Genomic DNA, 18,904 nt, shown 5'->3' with positions numbered 1-18,904 from the left:
AGTATGAACACAAAATATAGGAAATAAAGCCATGCTGTTATGTTGAGCTGTGGGGGACTCAGGTCAATAATTTCTGACATTGCCAGTTAAACAGAAGACCGAATGGTAGTATGGGCTACTGGACTCTTCTAGAATATTTTGCTGAGTTTACACACCTATAATATTCAATAATGGAACTTAGAAAAAATGGGGTATACCGATGAATGTCCATTTTGTATTTGTGTATTCCAAGTGGTTAGGATAGATATATAGTTGCATTCTCTTAATGAATAGAATGATTTCTTCTAATGGTGTTTGTAAATAGGATCACAAGTCCACTTGTTGTACATCAATTAACCACTAAGAAGAACATATGAGAAACTGTACTTATATTGGATTTGAAACTGTACTTCTGATTGGATTTGAAACTGTCTCATTGCTATCTGTTTATCAATAAAACTTTGAAAAAAAATGTAAGTTTTACTTGTGAGTGCCAAAGATTTAATATAGCCTAGTTCCTCTAGGAAAGGTTGCCCTGGTGACTAGATGGAACAACAGAACTGTCTTGGAGATTTTTTTGCCATAGAGCCCAGTGCAAAGTTCTTCCAGTCAGTTGTCTCTTTGTGTCTACCTTCAAAGGTGATCTCTTTTACTGTATGGAAGAGAAAGTGCTCTGCTTCCAACATGCTTATTTATACAATAGTTATGCTTCCTTCTGTAGACATTACTGTCACCAGACCAATTGAAACATATTTACAACTATTCAATAAGAGTAAGTGCATAGTTTGCAGTTTGTGAGATTCTCACGAGACAAAAATAGTGATAGTTTGAGGGTGGATAGGCTGGTCAGATCTTGTCTATCCTATCCCCATGAGCTTCCATATGCTCTGGAATGGTGTACTCAGGCAACACTTTGAGGGGGAATCATTTAGAAGTAAAGTGGAGACATCCAGAATTCTCAATTTTTGCATTCCAGATTATGTGAATTTCAGTCAGTCTTTTACTCCTTTAGACTGCATCATTATGCACTGGAAGATATTTGTTCCATACATGCTAAAAAGCCACTTAATATTTTTGTACACAGGTGTATGGCCTATGTACTCCCTAAAGCCAAAATTGAACGTAGAGGGAAATATTAATTTTGACACTTTTACAAATAGAAATCTGCTGTAAATAGAAAAACATTAAAAATGTCTTATGCTCAGATTGTTTGCATTAAGAAAGTCATTGTCATCTAGCTTTAAAGTGTAGATGTGTAAGCTATAGTATAACCAGGAAGTTCAGATGCCTAAAACATTCACTATCCCAGAATCTAAAACTACTCTTCCCTAACCTTTGCAGCCTAAGAACAAGATGGCCTTAATTATAGCCTCGCCCACCATTACTGAAAGTAAGGCTTCCATTATTTGCCTTTCTAGAGGATAGGGCTTCTATATCAACTGGAATCCAGCCCTCTACAAGAATACACCCATCCTTAGCTGAATTTATAAAAGTTCCACAAGGGCGATATCCTTTAAAGAAGTAAATAAGCAACTTAGAACTTCCAGAGTTCACATGCCTTCTTCTCTGTGACCTAAATCAGATAAAGTCAGATCTTAAAAAATCTTTAGATGACCTTGACAACTATATTGATGTCTTTTGAAGATTTATTCAGACTTATAAACTAGATTGGAGATATGTAATGTTAATGTTAAACCAAGCATTGACTTCTTGTAAAACACAGCATTGCAAGCTATGATGTTTTGAGATAAGTATCATATTTACGTAAAAGCCAAGAGATAGACAGCCAGTGAACTACCTTTTCCCACTGGAGCCGAAGTATTAAGACCCTTGCTTGCCTAATAGCCAGACAGGAGATTGGATAAGACATTTTGTACTGTATATTCTTGAAGGTCTAAGAAGTACTAATTCCCAGCCTTCTAGTTATTTTAAATTATAGCTATTTATCAGGAGAAAGATAAACATTCCTTTGATTTCTTAGAATGTTTAATAGAGGCACAAGTAAGACATACTTCCTTAGATCCTAATTCAATAGAAGGATAGATTATTCCTACAGATCAATTCATAACTCACTCAGCTCCAAATATTAGAAAAGAGCTACAAGAGATAGCTTTTGCTCCAGACAACTTACTTGATTCTTTAATAAAAAAAAAACAGTTTCTTAATGTCCTATAATCAGGAATAGAAGAAAACCAGGGAGAGAAAGCAAAGAGATAAGAAATGTATTCCTTTTTGCAGCCTCAAAACAGTTCCTAAGTCTGATTCTGTGGGCTTCAAGAAGAGCTCAATGACAATGATGTTCACCTGCTAATGAGGTTCACCTGCTGCTGCTGGTAGAATCCAGGCCATCATAAGAGGGACTGCCTTAAGAAGCCCATAAGCCATGCCATGACTGCCAAGGCAACCACTAGAAGTGAGACTGTGCTCTAAGGTGGAGGCCCCAGAGCTCAGATGCAGCTTCTCAAGTGGTCTATTATGACTGAACAGCCCTGGTCCTGACTCCCCTCTCTGGCATGACTGTTATCTCTACTTGGTATCTCCACAGAGAAGCCCTGAGTAATATTACTAAATAAAACCCAATCAAATTTATGGACATTGGCACAGGTCTCTTTGTCCTTTTCCAACCATGACATTCCTTCCAGTCATCCACCTCAATGGAAATAGACTTTAGAAGACATTTTGCTTTAACTGTAGTGGAGATACTGCAATATATGCTCAGGTTGTTTACTAATCAAAATGATGCTGAGCTTGACTTTTTTATAAAGCTAATATATATTGTCATTCATGTATAAGACTTAAAAAGGTATTTCCCTAGTGAAAACAGATCCCCAAAGACAGATAAAATCCTGTCGATGTAAATAAAAGTTCTAAAGACACACTGTCCCATAGCTTTGGGCCTATAGATAGAACCAGGACTTGTATTTGTGACATAAAACTCAGCTTCAATGTTAAAAGAAACAATCCTTCAGCAGTGACCTTACTTACAATGGAGGTCATATGTAATACGCTGAATGGGACATTGATTTAATCTGACTAAATGCTATGTATTTCAGGATAAATGTATAAGTTCACCTGGTTGATTTCTGAACTAAAGCTAGAGGGACATATGGCAAATTATTAAACTCCATAAATAAAGGGATTTAAAAGCCAGTTGGTTATAGTTGTTATTCCTTTGAAAAGGTAACTTGCCTGTTACCAGTTGAGCTAAATTCCCTGTTAGCTCAAATGTTCATGCTTTGATTACACATGTTCTACTCCCTCAGGAAAATTGTTCTTTCTTTCTTCTCTCTCTTATATTTTTTTAGTTTTTTCTTTCTTAGAAGATACCAAAACTCAGCTGATTATACAGGTAAAACCTATAGAAAATATGATATTTTATATTTAGATTCCTTTCACTGGGATCCACCATATTTTGTCTATAGAGACATATTAAGGCCTTAATAACTATATCTGCTTCATACAGCCCAGGTGAGCTGTCTTCTTGGGGTTTCCTACCTCATTGCAAGGGAAGTTATCTTCACGTTACTTGGGCATGGCTGATTGCCCTCAGAGATGCTTCCTCTAGCAGTCTAGCGCTATGTCAGGAAATCCACTACAGGGGAAAATGTCCTCACATTCCTTGGACAGGGCTGTCTGCAGGTCTTAAAACCAAAGAGTTGTATCTTCCTCAGTGGGCTCAAGGTATTTGACACAAGCTGCAGAAGTTAGAAGGGTTTGCAGGAATAAATTTGTCTGAGTTGAGGTGTTTCATAGTAGAAAGGATAAATAATAGAATTATAGACAGAAAATGAGAATAGTAATACTAGCAGCTTACAGGAATGAAGGTCACTCGGTAAACAGGTTAAAAGTTAGTGTTTCTCTAGATCCAGACAGAGAGAAGGGACATTTCAAGCAAAAAATGTCCAAAGCTGCTAGAGAAGGAAAAAACAAAGTGTTCTTGATGAAGCCAGAGGAAGTTTCAGATTGAGATGGTCATGGTCTTCCCTTTCCAGCCTCAGGGAACCCACATTAATTGCCGATATAAGGAGAAAGCTTGTTAAACTAGATGTTCATGCAGGTGTGTCAGTAGTTACCCAGCCAGTGGCTCTACTTGCAAACTAGAAAGAAATAGTGTTTCCCTAGGTCCTATAATTCATGTACCCCCAGTAATAAGAGTTGCCCAGTATATTTGGGACAATACCCAGTAGCCATGGAAGACTGCAAAAAGGGATTAAACCCCACATTTAAGAGATATGTGCTAATGGACCTACAAAATGTTCTGACTAGTCTTTTTATAATTACAAACTTAAAAAAAAATATTACATTCCAGATCCTTCTACTAATATCTCAATAGCTGTTCAAAATATTAGATATAAAATGAATGCTATATAAAATGTAGAGGTCCCCTGTACTCTATCTTTATTTTTGGGGGGAGTACCAGGGATTGAACTCATGTCCTTGCACTTGCCAGGCAAGTGCTTATTCTACTGAGCTAGCTCCCTGGTCCTCTTTATCATTTTTGTAGGAAGTCATTACTATCTTCTTGTTGAAAATCTTTTTGACTATATTCATTATTATGCTGTTGATATTATTATTTGGCCCATATGTGTTTCACTGTTTCTTTGGCTTTGTCTCCTCTAGACTTAAAATGATGTTCTGCCTACCCAAGGAAAAAGAAATGCCTGGTGTCAATTGAGGGCCATTATGTACAACCTCTGAAGAGTATCTCTGGCTGCAGATTCACAACTATAACCCCTTTTTCCCTGAAGAAGACAGAGCAGTCATCATCCCTGGTTCCTTCATGGCAGTTTAGGTTACTTCTTCAGAGGGTGGAATGATGTAGGCAGATAAAGTAAATAGAAATATTATACGTAGTCAGACAGGACCAGGCCCTCAATGGAGGACAAGTTGATTTTGCCAGTTGGAAGAGATAGACACTCCCTATAGGCCAGACTTCAAGACAAAAAAGGAAACAAATACAACTACATACTTCGCTTGGGATCAGCATCAGTGATTGATATTTCAAATAGGTATCAATCACCTTGAAAGAGCCCAAATGAGTCACTAACCCAACCTCCAACAAGAAGATATCCTATTCCTTATTCATGCCTGCTTACTACTTGACTCACTTCCCCATTTGGTACTGGATTTAATCAATTTTACCTGAGCAATGGCGCTTGTAATCTCATTGGTTGACCATTGTTTTGCCCTACTTCATGCCCAGCTAAGGAAGTTCCCATGTTTTCCACGACCTTAGACGCGCCTCACTTCATGGTGTTCCTCTACAAAATTCCCTGTAAGAGACAGTTTCCTGGGGACCATCCACTCTGGGACCCCACTTCTATCCCTCTTTTGCACAGAAGCATTTTTTCCCTCAATAAATATATTCTGCTCATAAGACAGGAACACCGAAATATATAAGACAATTATTAATATACACATAAAATCAAATAAGCAATGACAAAATTTTAATGGGAGACCTGAATACTACATTGTCTCAAAGAACTAGATCAACTAAACAAGCATTCAGCAATTAAATATGAAGTGTGGGGCTGGGGAGATAGCTAAGTAGAATAAGTGCTTTCCTGGCAAACGCAAGCGCCTGACTTCAATCCCAGGTTCCACCAAAGAAAAATAAAATAGAATATAAAATAAATGAAAAGTGAATCAAAACCGTGAACAAATAGACTTAGTAGATATTTCCAGAGTATTCTACCCAACATCGAAATACACATTCTGCTAATTGTACATTGATGCTAAGATCGATCATGTGCAAGTCCACAGAACATGCTAAAGTAGATGAAAAGTAATTGAAATTATCCCAAACATATTATCTGTCTATAGTGCAGTGAAATTGGAAATTATTGGCAAAATAAACTGCTAAATGTCATAAACACATGAAAATTAAATAACATCCTGCTAAACAACCAGTGGTCCAAAGAGGAAACATAATGGGAAATTAAACAAAATTTAAAACTAGACTAGAAAGCAGAAGCAGCATACTAGAATTTATGGGTTTCAATGAAGAAGTCCAAATTGGGAAATTTATAGTGGTTAACTTCCACATCATTTAAACTACCAATTGTTATTAATTAACTAAAAAGAAAGTTTTGTGCCTATATTATCTGATCAGTTTTTCATGCCTGTGAACAACATCATCTTAGAACTTTTGTTGTAAAATCAGAAGAGAAGGATGCTCAGTGTAATCACTATTAATAAGTTTCTGCAAACTTTACTTGTGATATGAGAAACTACTTTGAAGATAGTAATACATACTATACTAACCATTGTGGCTCTCCTTCCTGTTTTGAAAATTTATGCGATTGTTTTCATTTGTTTTATAAAAATAAATGTTTAATATCTCTAAGATCTATACCAGTGGCCCTAGCAGGATCAATTAAAATAGTTAAGAAACTTGGTGGGATAATTGATGACCATGAATTGGAGGAAGAGCTAGTTCTTACTCAAAAAGTAGCAAATTTCAACATAACCAGAGTTGATAAGACTAAGATTGGATTCATTCAGTTTTGCTTATCTGCTCCCAAAACAGATATGGATAATCAAACAGTAGTTTCTGACTATGCCCAGTTGAATCTAGTACTGTGAAAAGAGAGAATTTATATATTAAATTTGGTGAAACAAATTTAAAAACTGGGTGTAAAGTGTTTCTCATACGAAAGTCTATCCTAAGAGACTGTCTTAGTGATCCTGCATTACGTTTTCTGGGCAAGATGAAGATTATGGTGGTTAAGGATATTGAAAAAGAAGACATTGAATTCATTTGTAAGACAATTGGAACTAAGCCAGTTGCTCATACTAACCAATTCACTGCTGACATGTTGGGTTCTGCTGAATTAGCTGAGTAGGTCAATTTATATGGTTCTGGCAAACTGCTCAATATTACAGGCTGTGCAAGCATTGGAAAAACAGTTACCATCATTGTTCAAGGCTCTAACAATTTGGTGATTGAAGAAGCTAAACCTTCCATTCATGATGCCCTGTGTGTCATCTTCTGCTTAGTGAAAAAAACAGTTCTTATTGCAGGAGGTGGAGCTCCAGAAATAGAGTTGGTCCTACAATTGACTGAATATTCAAGAACACTGAGTGGTATGAAGTCCTACTGTGTTCGTGCTTTTGCAGATGCTATTGAAGTTATTGCATCTACACTAGCTGAAAATGCTGACCTGAATTCCATTTCTACAGTAACAGAAATAAGAAACTGACATGCCCAAGGAGAGAAAACTACAGGCATTAATATCTGAAAGGATGGTATTTCTAACATTTTGAAGGAGATATTTGCCCATCTTTTGTTTGCTTCAGTCAGTGCTCTGACCCTAGCAACCAAAACTGTTTGGAGCATTTTGAAAATTGATGATGTGGTGAACAATAAATCTGAATACACAAACAGACTGGCAGCATTATACTGCCAGAACTGCAAGTCAAATATAAGAAGATCTAGTCCTTGCTGTTCACAAGATTGTTTCCTCTAAGAATTCCTGGACTTGGTCTTCAGGTTGGTTTTGCTTGAAATTCTTTTGGAACAACTTAACATTAAAATATCTGATTTCAAAAGGAAAACAAAACCCTAAAAGTTTAAAAAGGCTACAATCTTAGAAAAGGTCAGAACCTGATAGATTCCAATGATGAATTCTACAAAAAATTTACAGGTGATCTAACTTCAATTCTACACAAACTCACTGATAAAATTTATTGGGAATCAGTATCCTCAGTGTTATTTTAGATGCGAACATCCTGATTTCAAAACCAGTAAAGGACCTAACTCCACCAAATAAACTACAGGCTGAACTCTTTGTAAAACATAGGTGTAAAAATCATTGATAAGTTTCTAGCAAATGCAATGACAAAAATATTCAAAGACAGTAAAACCATGAGCAAGTAGGATTCATTCTAATAATATAGGAATGGTTTGGTATACAAAAATAAATATATGTCATATACAAAATAAACATAATCAAGGATAAAGAACATATGATTTTTTAGGAGATGCAGAAAAAACATTTCACAAATTTTATTATCCATTCTTTTTTAAATTTTTTTGGGGGTACCAGGGATTGAACTCAGGATCTTGTGTTTGCCAGGCAAGCACTTATTCCACTGAGCTATCTCCCCAGCCCATTATCCATTCTTTATTAAAAAAAAAACCTAAAGAAAATTGGAATTGAAGATATTTATCTCAAACTGATCAAAGCTGTACATGGCAAACCAATAGCCAACATCATACTGGAACATTTGTTGCAAAATCAGAAGTAAGGGAAGGATGCTCAGTGTAATCAATATTAATAAGTTTCTGCAAACTTTACTTGGAACAATTAAACCAGGGGATAAATGAAGGGCTATAGTTAGAAGAGAAAGAAAATAAATTATCACGAAAAGCTTTTGTTAAAGTTCAATATACATTCATGATAAATACCTTATATAAAATGTGAATAATATATATATATATATATATATATATATATATATATATCAGAGTTTTACCAGAGTAGCAGATATAACATAAGATATTAAAATGCATGAGAAAGTACAAGGTTGACTTATGATGCTCAGCCACTAAGTTAGATGAGAAATTGAGCAGAAGGTGTCATCACACTGGAACCTGAAGGATTTAGTCCATGATCCAGAGTTCACTGCAGTGCTCTGTGAAAGTTCATATTAAGAGAAAGAAATCTGGTGGTCTCTACAAGAAGTTAGAAGGATCACAGGCAGCAGGTGAAGTATCTGCATTGGAAATTAGAAGATGATTTCCAAGCAGAAGGGAAAGACTGAAGCCCCTCCAATGAACAGAAACCTGTATGTCCTTTCTAATTTTCTTTTTATACCATCCAGGCAATGACGTATCTTATGGTGGGTCCTCTATATCCCAGGGTATAAAATTGCTAAACTGAGTTATTTAAGCTTTTAAACTTCTCCTGTTGACACAATCAATCAACAATTGCATAGCCTTTACTTCAATCTAATAAAATCCACCTATGACAAACCAACAGCTAACAACATACTAAAATGACAAAAACTGAAATCAGGAACTAGACAAATATATAATCACTTCTCCTAATTGATATAGTTGTGGAAATATTAGCCAGAGAAATTAAACAAGAGAGAAAGAAAAGGAATAAGAATATTAAATGAATAAATTAAAATAATTATTTGCATATGACATGATACACTACATAGAAGATCCCAAAAATAACAAAAGACTTCTCAATTTTTTAACCAAATTCAGTAACATGTTTGATACAAAGTAAATACTCACAAATCAATAACCTTCCTGTAGACAATAAGAAACTCACAGAAAGAGAAAGTAAAGAAACCACAGTTTTCACAATAGCATCAAAAATACTTAGGAATCAATCTAACAGAGAAAGTATAATATATATACAATAAAATTATAGCAAACTGAAAAAAAGATATTGAATACGATGCCAGAAAATGGAAATGTATCCCTTGCTCATGGATAGGAAAAATGAACATGGTGAAAATGATCATAATCCTAAAATTGTGCAAATTTAATGCAATTTCTATCAAACTACCATTAGCATACATCACAGAACTACAAAAATGATTCTTAAAATTCATTTGGAAGCAAAAGAGACAGAATAAAAAGCAAATCTGTGCAACTAAGGAAAGGCAGGGGCATCAAAAAATCCCTGAAATTATAGTAAAAGTTACTGTGATAAAAATAAACGTCATATTTGCAAAAATAAAAAAAGACTTGAGGGTTATTGGAGCAGAATAGAATATACATATGCAACTCTTAACGTATTCAGCCACTTTTTCTTTGACAAAGGGAGACAAATATTTTCATGGGATGAATCATAGCATCTTTAATAAATAGTGCAAGAGAAAATGTATTTCTAATTGTCAAAGAACAAAACTAGACCTATATCTATCATTATGCACTAAATTAAAGCAAAATGTATCAAATAATTAAATATTAAAGCAAAAGAACTAAATCTACTAGAAGAGAAAATATATAGAAATCTTTAAGATATGTAGGCAGAGACTTCTTGAACAAAGCCCAAGCCACATGGGAAGTACTACAAAAAATTAACAAATAGGATCTCACCTTAGTAAAACAACACACCAAATGAAATCACCAAAAGTGAAACCACAATCCCCAGTGTGCAAAAATTATAGCTATTTCTCTGTCAGCCAAAGAATTATATCTAAAATATAGAAAGAATGGTAAAAATCAGACCCTCGAATTCAAAGACCTAATCCAAGAATGGAAATAGACAAAAATACTCTTCTCAGATTAAGTAACACAAAGGACAAATAAATATTTGAAAAACGCTCCACAGAATTGGACATTTGAGAGATGCAAATTAAAATAATACTGAGTCACAATCTCACCCCAGAAAGAATAACTATCATAAATAATCCACTAAGAACAAATGCTGGTGGATTTGAGGGAAAAAGGAATCATTCTCTCCTGTTGGGACGATATATTAGTTTAACCTCTATGCAAATCAATGTGGAGATTCCTCAAAAACCTAAACTTAGAGGTCCCATTTATCCCAACTCTTCTCCTTCTATAATGTCTGTTCATTCATGTTTACAGCAGCACAATTTATAGGAGGCAATTTTTGAAACAACTGAAATGCCCATAAACTGAGAAATGGATTAAAAAAATCATTGCATTCAATAGAGTGATACTCAGCCACAAAGATGGAAAAACATGAGACTTTTATAAGTAAATAGAGGCAACTGAAGACCATACTCATAAGTGAAATAAATCACACTCACATGTGTAATTGTCTTATTGTTTCCCTAGTGTGATCTGCTGAAAGGGTAAATAAGATCCACATCATAAAATATATATTGTGAAATGGGAAGAATATTAAAAGAGAAAGCCTGCCTCCTCCCACCTCCAAGGCTCTCTGAGATGGCAATTGAGACTGGGGTGGTGACACATGCCTGTAATCCCAGCACATGGGAGGCTGTAAACAGGACAATTACTATGAATCTGATCTAGTAGTGAGACCCTGAACACCCTGTAGACCTTTCCCAATTTAAAAAAAAAATGAAACTATGTATGATGGGGAAAAAATAAAAGAAATAAGAGAAAAGAAAAAAATATATATGTTATGATATTTATGATATTAATTATCTTTAATTCATTTACATGAATATTTTTGGAAACTATTTCACATCTATATCTTCTACTTTGAGTAACTTCTTTGAAGTTTACAGTATGTTGTGTGTTAAATATTGTTATTCTACTATTTTGTTTGAAATTTTAATTTTTCTCTTTAAAATAAAATTAAAATAGGCATTCATTAAATACTTACTAGTTTCAAGTGGTTTTTTAGGCATATACTACAGGGATATATGAGATTGTTGAATTGTTCTCTATAGCATCAGACTGTAAACCTTGCTGCATTAATTGCAAACAACCAGTTCATTAAAGAGCTGATACCTTGTCATATCTCCACTAATGGTGACTGACCCAGGGACAGAATTGCTTGCAAGAAATTCTCTGTCAAATCCTTGATATTGGAGACTAACTCAGGGTCAGGCTAGCTAAAATCCTAGAACTTAGATTTTACTCTTTAGATGAGAACTGTATCATCTGTTCTAATTCCATCCTTAAGTATGGAGTAGAGATAATCTTTCATGGAGCCTAAGGCATCTTTGAGGCCCATTGTTGCTATGTACTGAGTTAAATTAAGGTTGGACTACGTAGTGAGACCCTGTCTCAAAAAACAAATGCATAAATAAACAAATAGCATCTTATATTCCTGTGTTCTTAAAAAGGCCTATGCATGCACTTGGGGAAAATAAAATATGCCAGCAATCAGCAGCCTGAAATAAAAAGTTACATTTCAATTTTGTCCACAGTTTAAGAATTGGAAAAAATGAGCAGAGGCCTTATGTTCAAGACTACATGGGCCTCCACCAGAGACTTGATCTGTACACAAGAAGTCATTGTCCCTCAGAAGCTGATGCTGTATTACTTCATCTTGATATCTACTACTCCACAAATGTGACTTCCTCAGAAATTAGCTCACTATGTAGCCTCAGTAGATAAAGACCATCTCCTTATAGTCTGGCTATACCTACCATATGGCCCAGGAGTCATGGATCTAAACATATGAAGCCACCGCTGTTCAACCACTTTAAGAAGTGGCAAGAACTGATGATACAGTTTAGATGCTACCTACTTTTTCAGTTTTGGACATTCAGCAAAACAAAAAAAATCTTAGTACATTCTCTGGAGATCCTGAAATGTTTGATGATTTCCATACTTTAACAATAACTTTTGATCTGACATGGTGAGTCATTCAATTCATATTTCTCTTTTCTTGTACATCACAAAGAAAAAAATATTAGAATGGTAGACAAACAGACCAAAGATGATGCATTTGCAGCTTCATTATTTGATAACCAAAAATTTTTGTGTCCAAATACAGGCCCAGATGGAATTTTGATTCAGGGGGCAGATAATCCAAATGAAAGTTATGCATCAATTTTACTTAAGCTGATACATGACAAAAGATGCTAAAATGTATGTTACAATAAGTTTAATTCTGTTAGTAATGGCTCCAAAGTGATCCCAGTTACTTCTCAGCTTTGCCTTCAAGATACTCTGTAAGTATCCTAATTAGGACTTTGAGTCTAGAGAAGGTCAGATTATCCTAAGGCAGTATTTTATCTGTCAGTCAGCTCCAGTTATTAGGAAAAAACTCCAAACAGACCAACTGAGCACAAGAACTGACATAAACCAATTGGATCATGAAACTTATTTTTATTCAATATCATTGATGAAATAGAGGATACAAAAAAATTGGATAAGGAAAAGAAACAGGCTAAATCCATGTAAATCCTATTTAATAAGGCTCATGACAAACTATTAGAGGAATCTCAGGAAATCCAAAGTAGGTTGGAAACAAGGCTGAGTGCTGTAAGAGCAAGTGAACAGGGCACTGGGAAAAGGAATGTCCTCAAAACCTATATAGCCCATTTCAGACCTACTAAAACTTGGAAGAAGACATTTGGCATTGGGAGACAGACTGAATTCATTCCCAGATGAATAAGGCATCCATCAACACACTGTCCAGGGGAGAAAAGACCTAGATAGTGAGTGATGATGGCACCTGTGGCAACCCATAGAGCTCCTCACACAAGAACATCACAATTAATTCACAGGAACCTTGGGTAATTCTAGATGTAATGGGAAGTCAAATTATATTCATTGTGATACTGGTGCAACTGATTAAGTTCTAGGTTTTTGTTTTTCTTTGTCATGAGCTTTCAGCACATTTTAATGTTGTTATATGCCTTAAGGGAGTTAACTGGACAACTTCCTTTACTTCTACTCTGTACATGATATATCTGAGAAATGTTTTAACCCCAGGACAAAGAAAACTGTCCTCAAGCATAACAGACACAACTTCCTTTCTGGATCATCCAGAGTCCAAACAGATCTGAGGGCTTTCTTATGAACAGTAGGCTTCTGCCACATATAGGTATCCCATTTTGTAGTAATAGTGAAACCACTATGTAAGACAATTCAAGCACCAGATACTGAATCTTTAAAGCAGACAGCACCTGCTGAAGAAATTTTTAAGACCTTAAAACAGTCCTTCTTATAGTACCCAGCATTAGGAATCCCAGATCTAAGATATTTTATTTCTTTGAGTCTAAAAAGTGGGATCATCCACAGGTGTACTAGCTCATTGACTAGGCTAAGAAACCAAACCAAAACAAACAACATAAATTGTTCTTTTTGAAGTGACTATCAGTAGAGGTGAACCTAAGGCACAATCACGAGAGTAGCCTCTTTGTATCATTGAATGCTCTAACAGGTTTACCATAATTGGACTAGATGGGGTAATACATGGCTGACCTAGCTGTCTGCAAGGAAGAGTCACTATGACATTCTTATTCTAGGAAGTTTTTAAGATAATATTTGATCAAAACCTTTTTGGTTTACCTTGATATCAGTTTAAGGCTCTGTCATAACTCAAGGTACATTTGTGGATGACTAGACAAATTTTCCATCGATGTCAGCCTATTTTTAATGAAAACCCAGATGTCTCTCTTTAGTCTCCCACTGTTTTAAACCTAGTCATGCTCTGACCAACCAAACTATACATAGGGAATAAATGTGAATAGGTCATTGCTCAAAATTATGACAACCATCCAAATCTGAGAGATCAAACATTAATAAGGCTAGTTTGCACAAGGTTCATTGATGGCATAAGTTTCATAAAGGATGGCTTTGGTAGTGAAATTTATGACATAGTAAGCATTATCAATCTCATTAAAGCAAGAGGAATTGCCTGTGGTACTTCTGCCCAAAATTCAGAACTTGCTACCCTCACTCATTATCTGAAACTCACCCATGGTAAGATAGATAGATAGATAGATAGATAGATAGATAGATAGATAGATAGATAGATAGATCCTCCAAATATGATTTCTTGTCCTACATTCACATAAACCACTTAGAAAGAAGAGGCTTTTGACTAGACTTTAGCCTTCAATAAACATTTATCAGAGATCTTCAACCTGCACCCTGTCTTCCACTAGAATTCTAAGACAAATTCCACTCTCAAACAGGCTGTTCTCCAATATAGCTCTTGTCCACCAATAGGTATATCTATATTTCAATTCCAAAATCTTGATTTGGAACCAAGAGATTCTATAGTAGAACATCAAATGATTTATAATGATAGAAGAATTCAAAAGGGCCAGATGTTGTGTGTGTTTTTGCTACAATAAGTGCAATTAAAAATCATTAATTCTCTACATGAAGCCTTTATTTAACCTTGGGAAAGTTGCCACAGCTGCTAAGGCATTCATTCTTTATAGGGTTTGACATCCAAAATCTTGTAACTCAGTTCTGTAAGACATGTCCAAACTGTGTCATTCATGGCTCATAGACTCCCCCTCTCCCATTGACTAAAACAGTTCAAAGGCATAGGTCTTCCCTGATAGAAGACTGGTAAATAGGCTTCAGCCACATGCCTTTATGTAAGTGATGCACATACCTCCTGATATGCAATGACATCATTACTAAGTGGATAGATGTTTTCTATACTGTGTCATAAAGGACCTGGGTGGTAAAAGTCCTTCATGAAGAAATAATACCTAGGGTAGGGGTAGCACTCACATTCTCAATCTCAGCACTAAACAATGAAGACATGACAAACTCTAGATTCAGTAGCTTCCAAAACACCCTCCCCAGCTCATGGCCACAAAAAGCCTTGAGGAGACATGCAGACTCAAACCATAGCAGTTCCCTCTAAATAAATTGTGTGATTTGTCTTACTATTGTCTTGTTTACCATATATAATGTTCCTATTATGAATTATGACATTTTTCAGATGTTATTTATTTATTTATTATTTTTAAATATATATATTTGGCACAGGGTCTCCCTATGCAGCTCAGACTCATAGTGATCCTTCAGCTTTTAGCATCTACAGCACTTGGATTACAGGTGTATGCCACCACTCCCAGTCTCAGTGGCCAGTTCGGCACATGCAGGGGTGGGTTCAACAAGACATGTGGTGCAGGACATCAAACTCTGGACCCTATGCTTGCATATGCAAGTACTTAGTCTACTGAGCTATCTCTCAGCCTCAACAATAACTGTCTGTATTAGACCATAAAGATACTTACATTTTTCTCCAATCATCAACAGCTACCTAGGAACTTTACAAACAACCTGCATGAACTTAATCAGAGTATTATTGTCATCCTTCAAGGCCAGATAGTCTCCCTAGCAGTTGTGGCTGTGTAACACCAGAGGAACTAGATCTCGTAGTAGCTGAAAGGGCCTATGTTGTTCCTAAAGAGGAAAATACTTTCTTTGATCAAAATGGTTGGGATAGATATATAGTTACATTCTCTTAATGAATAGATGGATTTGTTCAAATTGAGTTTGTGGATAGGATGTCATGTCTGCATCTTGTATAGCAAATAACCACTAGGAAGAATGTATGCAATGTGTTAATTATTGAAACTGTCCTACCAATTTGGCTTGAAACTGTCTCATCTCTATTTGTCTATCAATAAAATTATGGAATAAAGAAAATACTTTCTTTGAAAATGGTTTTAAATGAGAGACAGAGCACAAGTGTGTAAATGTGCTTCTAACATCTGTGAAGAATTATTTGAGTCATGGCATTTCTGGCCAAATATCTGCAACTGTGGGTCTTGGTTACTGTTCTAGACATGTCCTTTAGTACTATGTCTCATAATCTTAATATGTAGGCCTTACTTAATGTCTTAGTCAATTTTATTTGTTCTTTTTTGATAACCATCAAACTACTGGTGATGACCATAACTCAAGTTTGGGAGCTGTTTGCATCTACATGGTTCATCAAGAAATCTTCTGATGAAGAAGACTGTGCATGATAGCACAAGCCTATAATCCCAGCACTTTGGAGGCTCTAAATAGGCCCATCACTTCGAGTCTTATCTAGTAGTGAGACCCTGAATACCCTGTAGACCCTTCCCTAAAGTACAAGAAAAAAAATCTTCAGATGAAGAATTCAGTTGCATTACCCTTACAGAATAGTTAATTTAAGGGCTTTTTGGTCTCATTACAGGTAGCATCAACACCCCTATTCAAGTAGAAATAGCTGTAGAATATTGAATTTCTTTTCTCTTTCAACACCCCTCAAAGATTTTCAGAGATTACAACACTAAGTGGACAACATTACAGATAGAATCAATGCAGTTGATTAAGTCACTCTCTTCCTTCCGTTTAACTATAAACAGCACTCATAAATTTTTCTGCATCCATTATGCTAAAAGAGGTCACAAGGAAAATACCAAAAGCCTAGGAGATCACCAATGTTCTAGGCAAAAGCACAAGAACAAGATCAATGGGACTCATGGATGATCAGTGGGAGGCACATAATACAGAGTTTTCTGACTTTCAAATACTGAAAGTATAGGTTATTGTCCTTTTTCCTGTTGGTACCTTTGATGAGTTTGAAGGTGTTTCTTGTCACTCCAGTATATGTGTTGCTCTGTTTTGGATCTTTGTTAGCATAAGTTGACCCAGAGCATGACTTCCCATAATCTTTAATAAATGTAGATACTTACAACTTACTACTGGTTGTACACTTGGCAAAACTTTCCTCAGTGTGTTGGAGAAACTGGACTATTATTGTCAGTTCAAATGTTTCCGTTAGGAGTATCAGAGAGAGAGAGAGAGAGAGAGAGAGAGAGAGAGAGAGAGAGAGAAGAAAGAAAGAGGTCTGCCTGTTAGACCAGTTGTTTAAGCACCTGCTTATGCAAACACAGTCAGGCACAGGATACCACAGTTCAATACTGATGTCCACACTCCTTACCAGACCCACCCTTAAGGCAGCCTGAACCAGTCAAAAAAAATATCCTTCTAAAACTATTTTAAAAAGAAATAAAGAAAGAAAGGTACTTCACACCTATGGAATCCTGAGCCCTGCCCACTGATATCAGCCAGTGGCCAGGCCCCATGCCCCTCTGGAACTTCAGGCCTATAACTGATGATCAGGCCTGGTGTGGAACCCTACAGTGGAACTCTCAGCAGAGCTGAATCATATAGAACTCCAAAGAACATCAACATAATTAAAAACACATTTAGACACATAATGATTAAGATCCCAGAAATTCAGTACAAATACAGTAGAGTAAAAGCTACTAGAGAAAATAGACAGATATTTAAAGGAAAACGCATCAGAATAACAGCGGATTTCTCTTCACAACCCTTAAAGTCAAGAAGAGCATAGAGCAGACTACTTCAAGTCCTCAAAAAAAATTCCAGCCCAGAATGCTATACCCTGAAAACTTCAATTTCAAGTAGGATGGAGAAGAGAAATACTTCCATGAGAAATAACTAAAGAATTTGTTGTTAAAACGCCAAACCTCACTGAACTATTAAAAAATATTCTGGAGGAGTACCAAAATGATCACAACTCCATGAACTAGAAGAAAAAGAATCCCGCAAATAGGGCAAAATTTAAACACAGGAGAAAAATAGGTATTCAACAGCAGATAACCTGTCAATCATTAGTCAATACATCTCAATTATAACCACTAATGTAAATGACCTCAATTCACCATTTAAAAGAAATGTAATGGCAGAAGGGAATAGGAAGAAAAATTCAACATAGGCTGTATCCAACAAACATACTTACCTCATCAGAAATTCATAGGATGAAAGTCAAAGGATGTAAAATAATACTAAATGTCTCAGCACATCAGAAAAAATCAGGAGCAACAATTCTGTCCGCAGGCAGTCTGAACTTCAAACCAAGAATAATCAAACAGGGGCTGGTGAGATGGCTCAGTGGTCTAAAGCACCTACTTAGAACAAGCTTAGCAAAGCACATGGACCACGGTTCAATCCCCCAGCACCACATGACAGCCAACCCCTCCCCCAGGCAGGCTGAGCTGGCCACACACACACAAAATAAATAAATAAATAAATAGGAATAATCAAACAAAATAAAGAAGACCATTACATACTGGTTAGGAGAAAAATTCAAGAGGAAGAGATAACAGACATAAATATTTATGCACCAAACACGGGAGCACTCTCGTATATAAAACAAATCTTAATGGGCATGAAAAGTCTAATATCCAATACCAAAAACCTTAAAAGAAGATAGGTTAAGCAGACAAAAACTTAGCAAAGAAGTAGCAGAACCGAAACAAAACTTGGATCAAATACACTTGGTGAACTTGTACAAAGTGTTCCATCCAAAAAAATCTGAATGGACATTTTTTTTTTTTGCCAGCACATGGGACATTTTCTAAAATAGGCTACATACTAGTCCATTAGTCATGCTTAAGTCTATGCAGAAAAACAGAAATTATAATAGGAAATTGGAAATAAAAAATCACAAAACCGCACAAATACATGGAAATTAAATAATACCCTCGGGGCTGGAGAGATGGCTCAGTGGTCTAAAGCACCTACTTAGAA

General features: G+C 35.8%; 1 protein-coding gene and 1 pseudogene across 8 annotated transcripts in view; one reads left to right on the top strand and one right to left on the bottom strand.

Annotated features, from left to right (window-relative positions):
- Nucleotides 1-18,904, bottom strand: part of LOC101568064 (protocadherin-11 X-linked) — a 1,027,172-nt gene that overhangs the window by 357,682 nt on the left and 650,586 nt on the right. The window lies entirely within an intron of this gene.
- LOC101592200 lies at nucleotides 5,727-7,448 on the top strand (annotated as a pseudogene).

This window comes from Octodon degus, unplaced genomic scaffold, assembly GCF_000260255.1.
Source record: "Octodon degus isolate 3935 unplaced genomic scaffold, OctDeg1.0 scaffold00103, whole genome shotgun sequence".
NCBI lineage: Eukaryota > Metazoa > Chordata > Mammalia > Rodentia > Octodontidae > Octodon > Octodon degus.
This window is presented reverse-complemented; position numbering and strand designations above follow the sequence as displayed.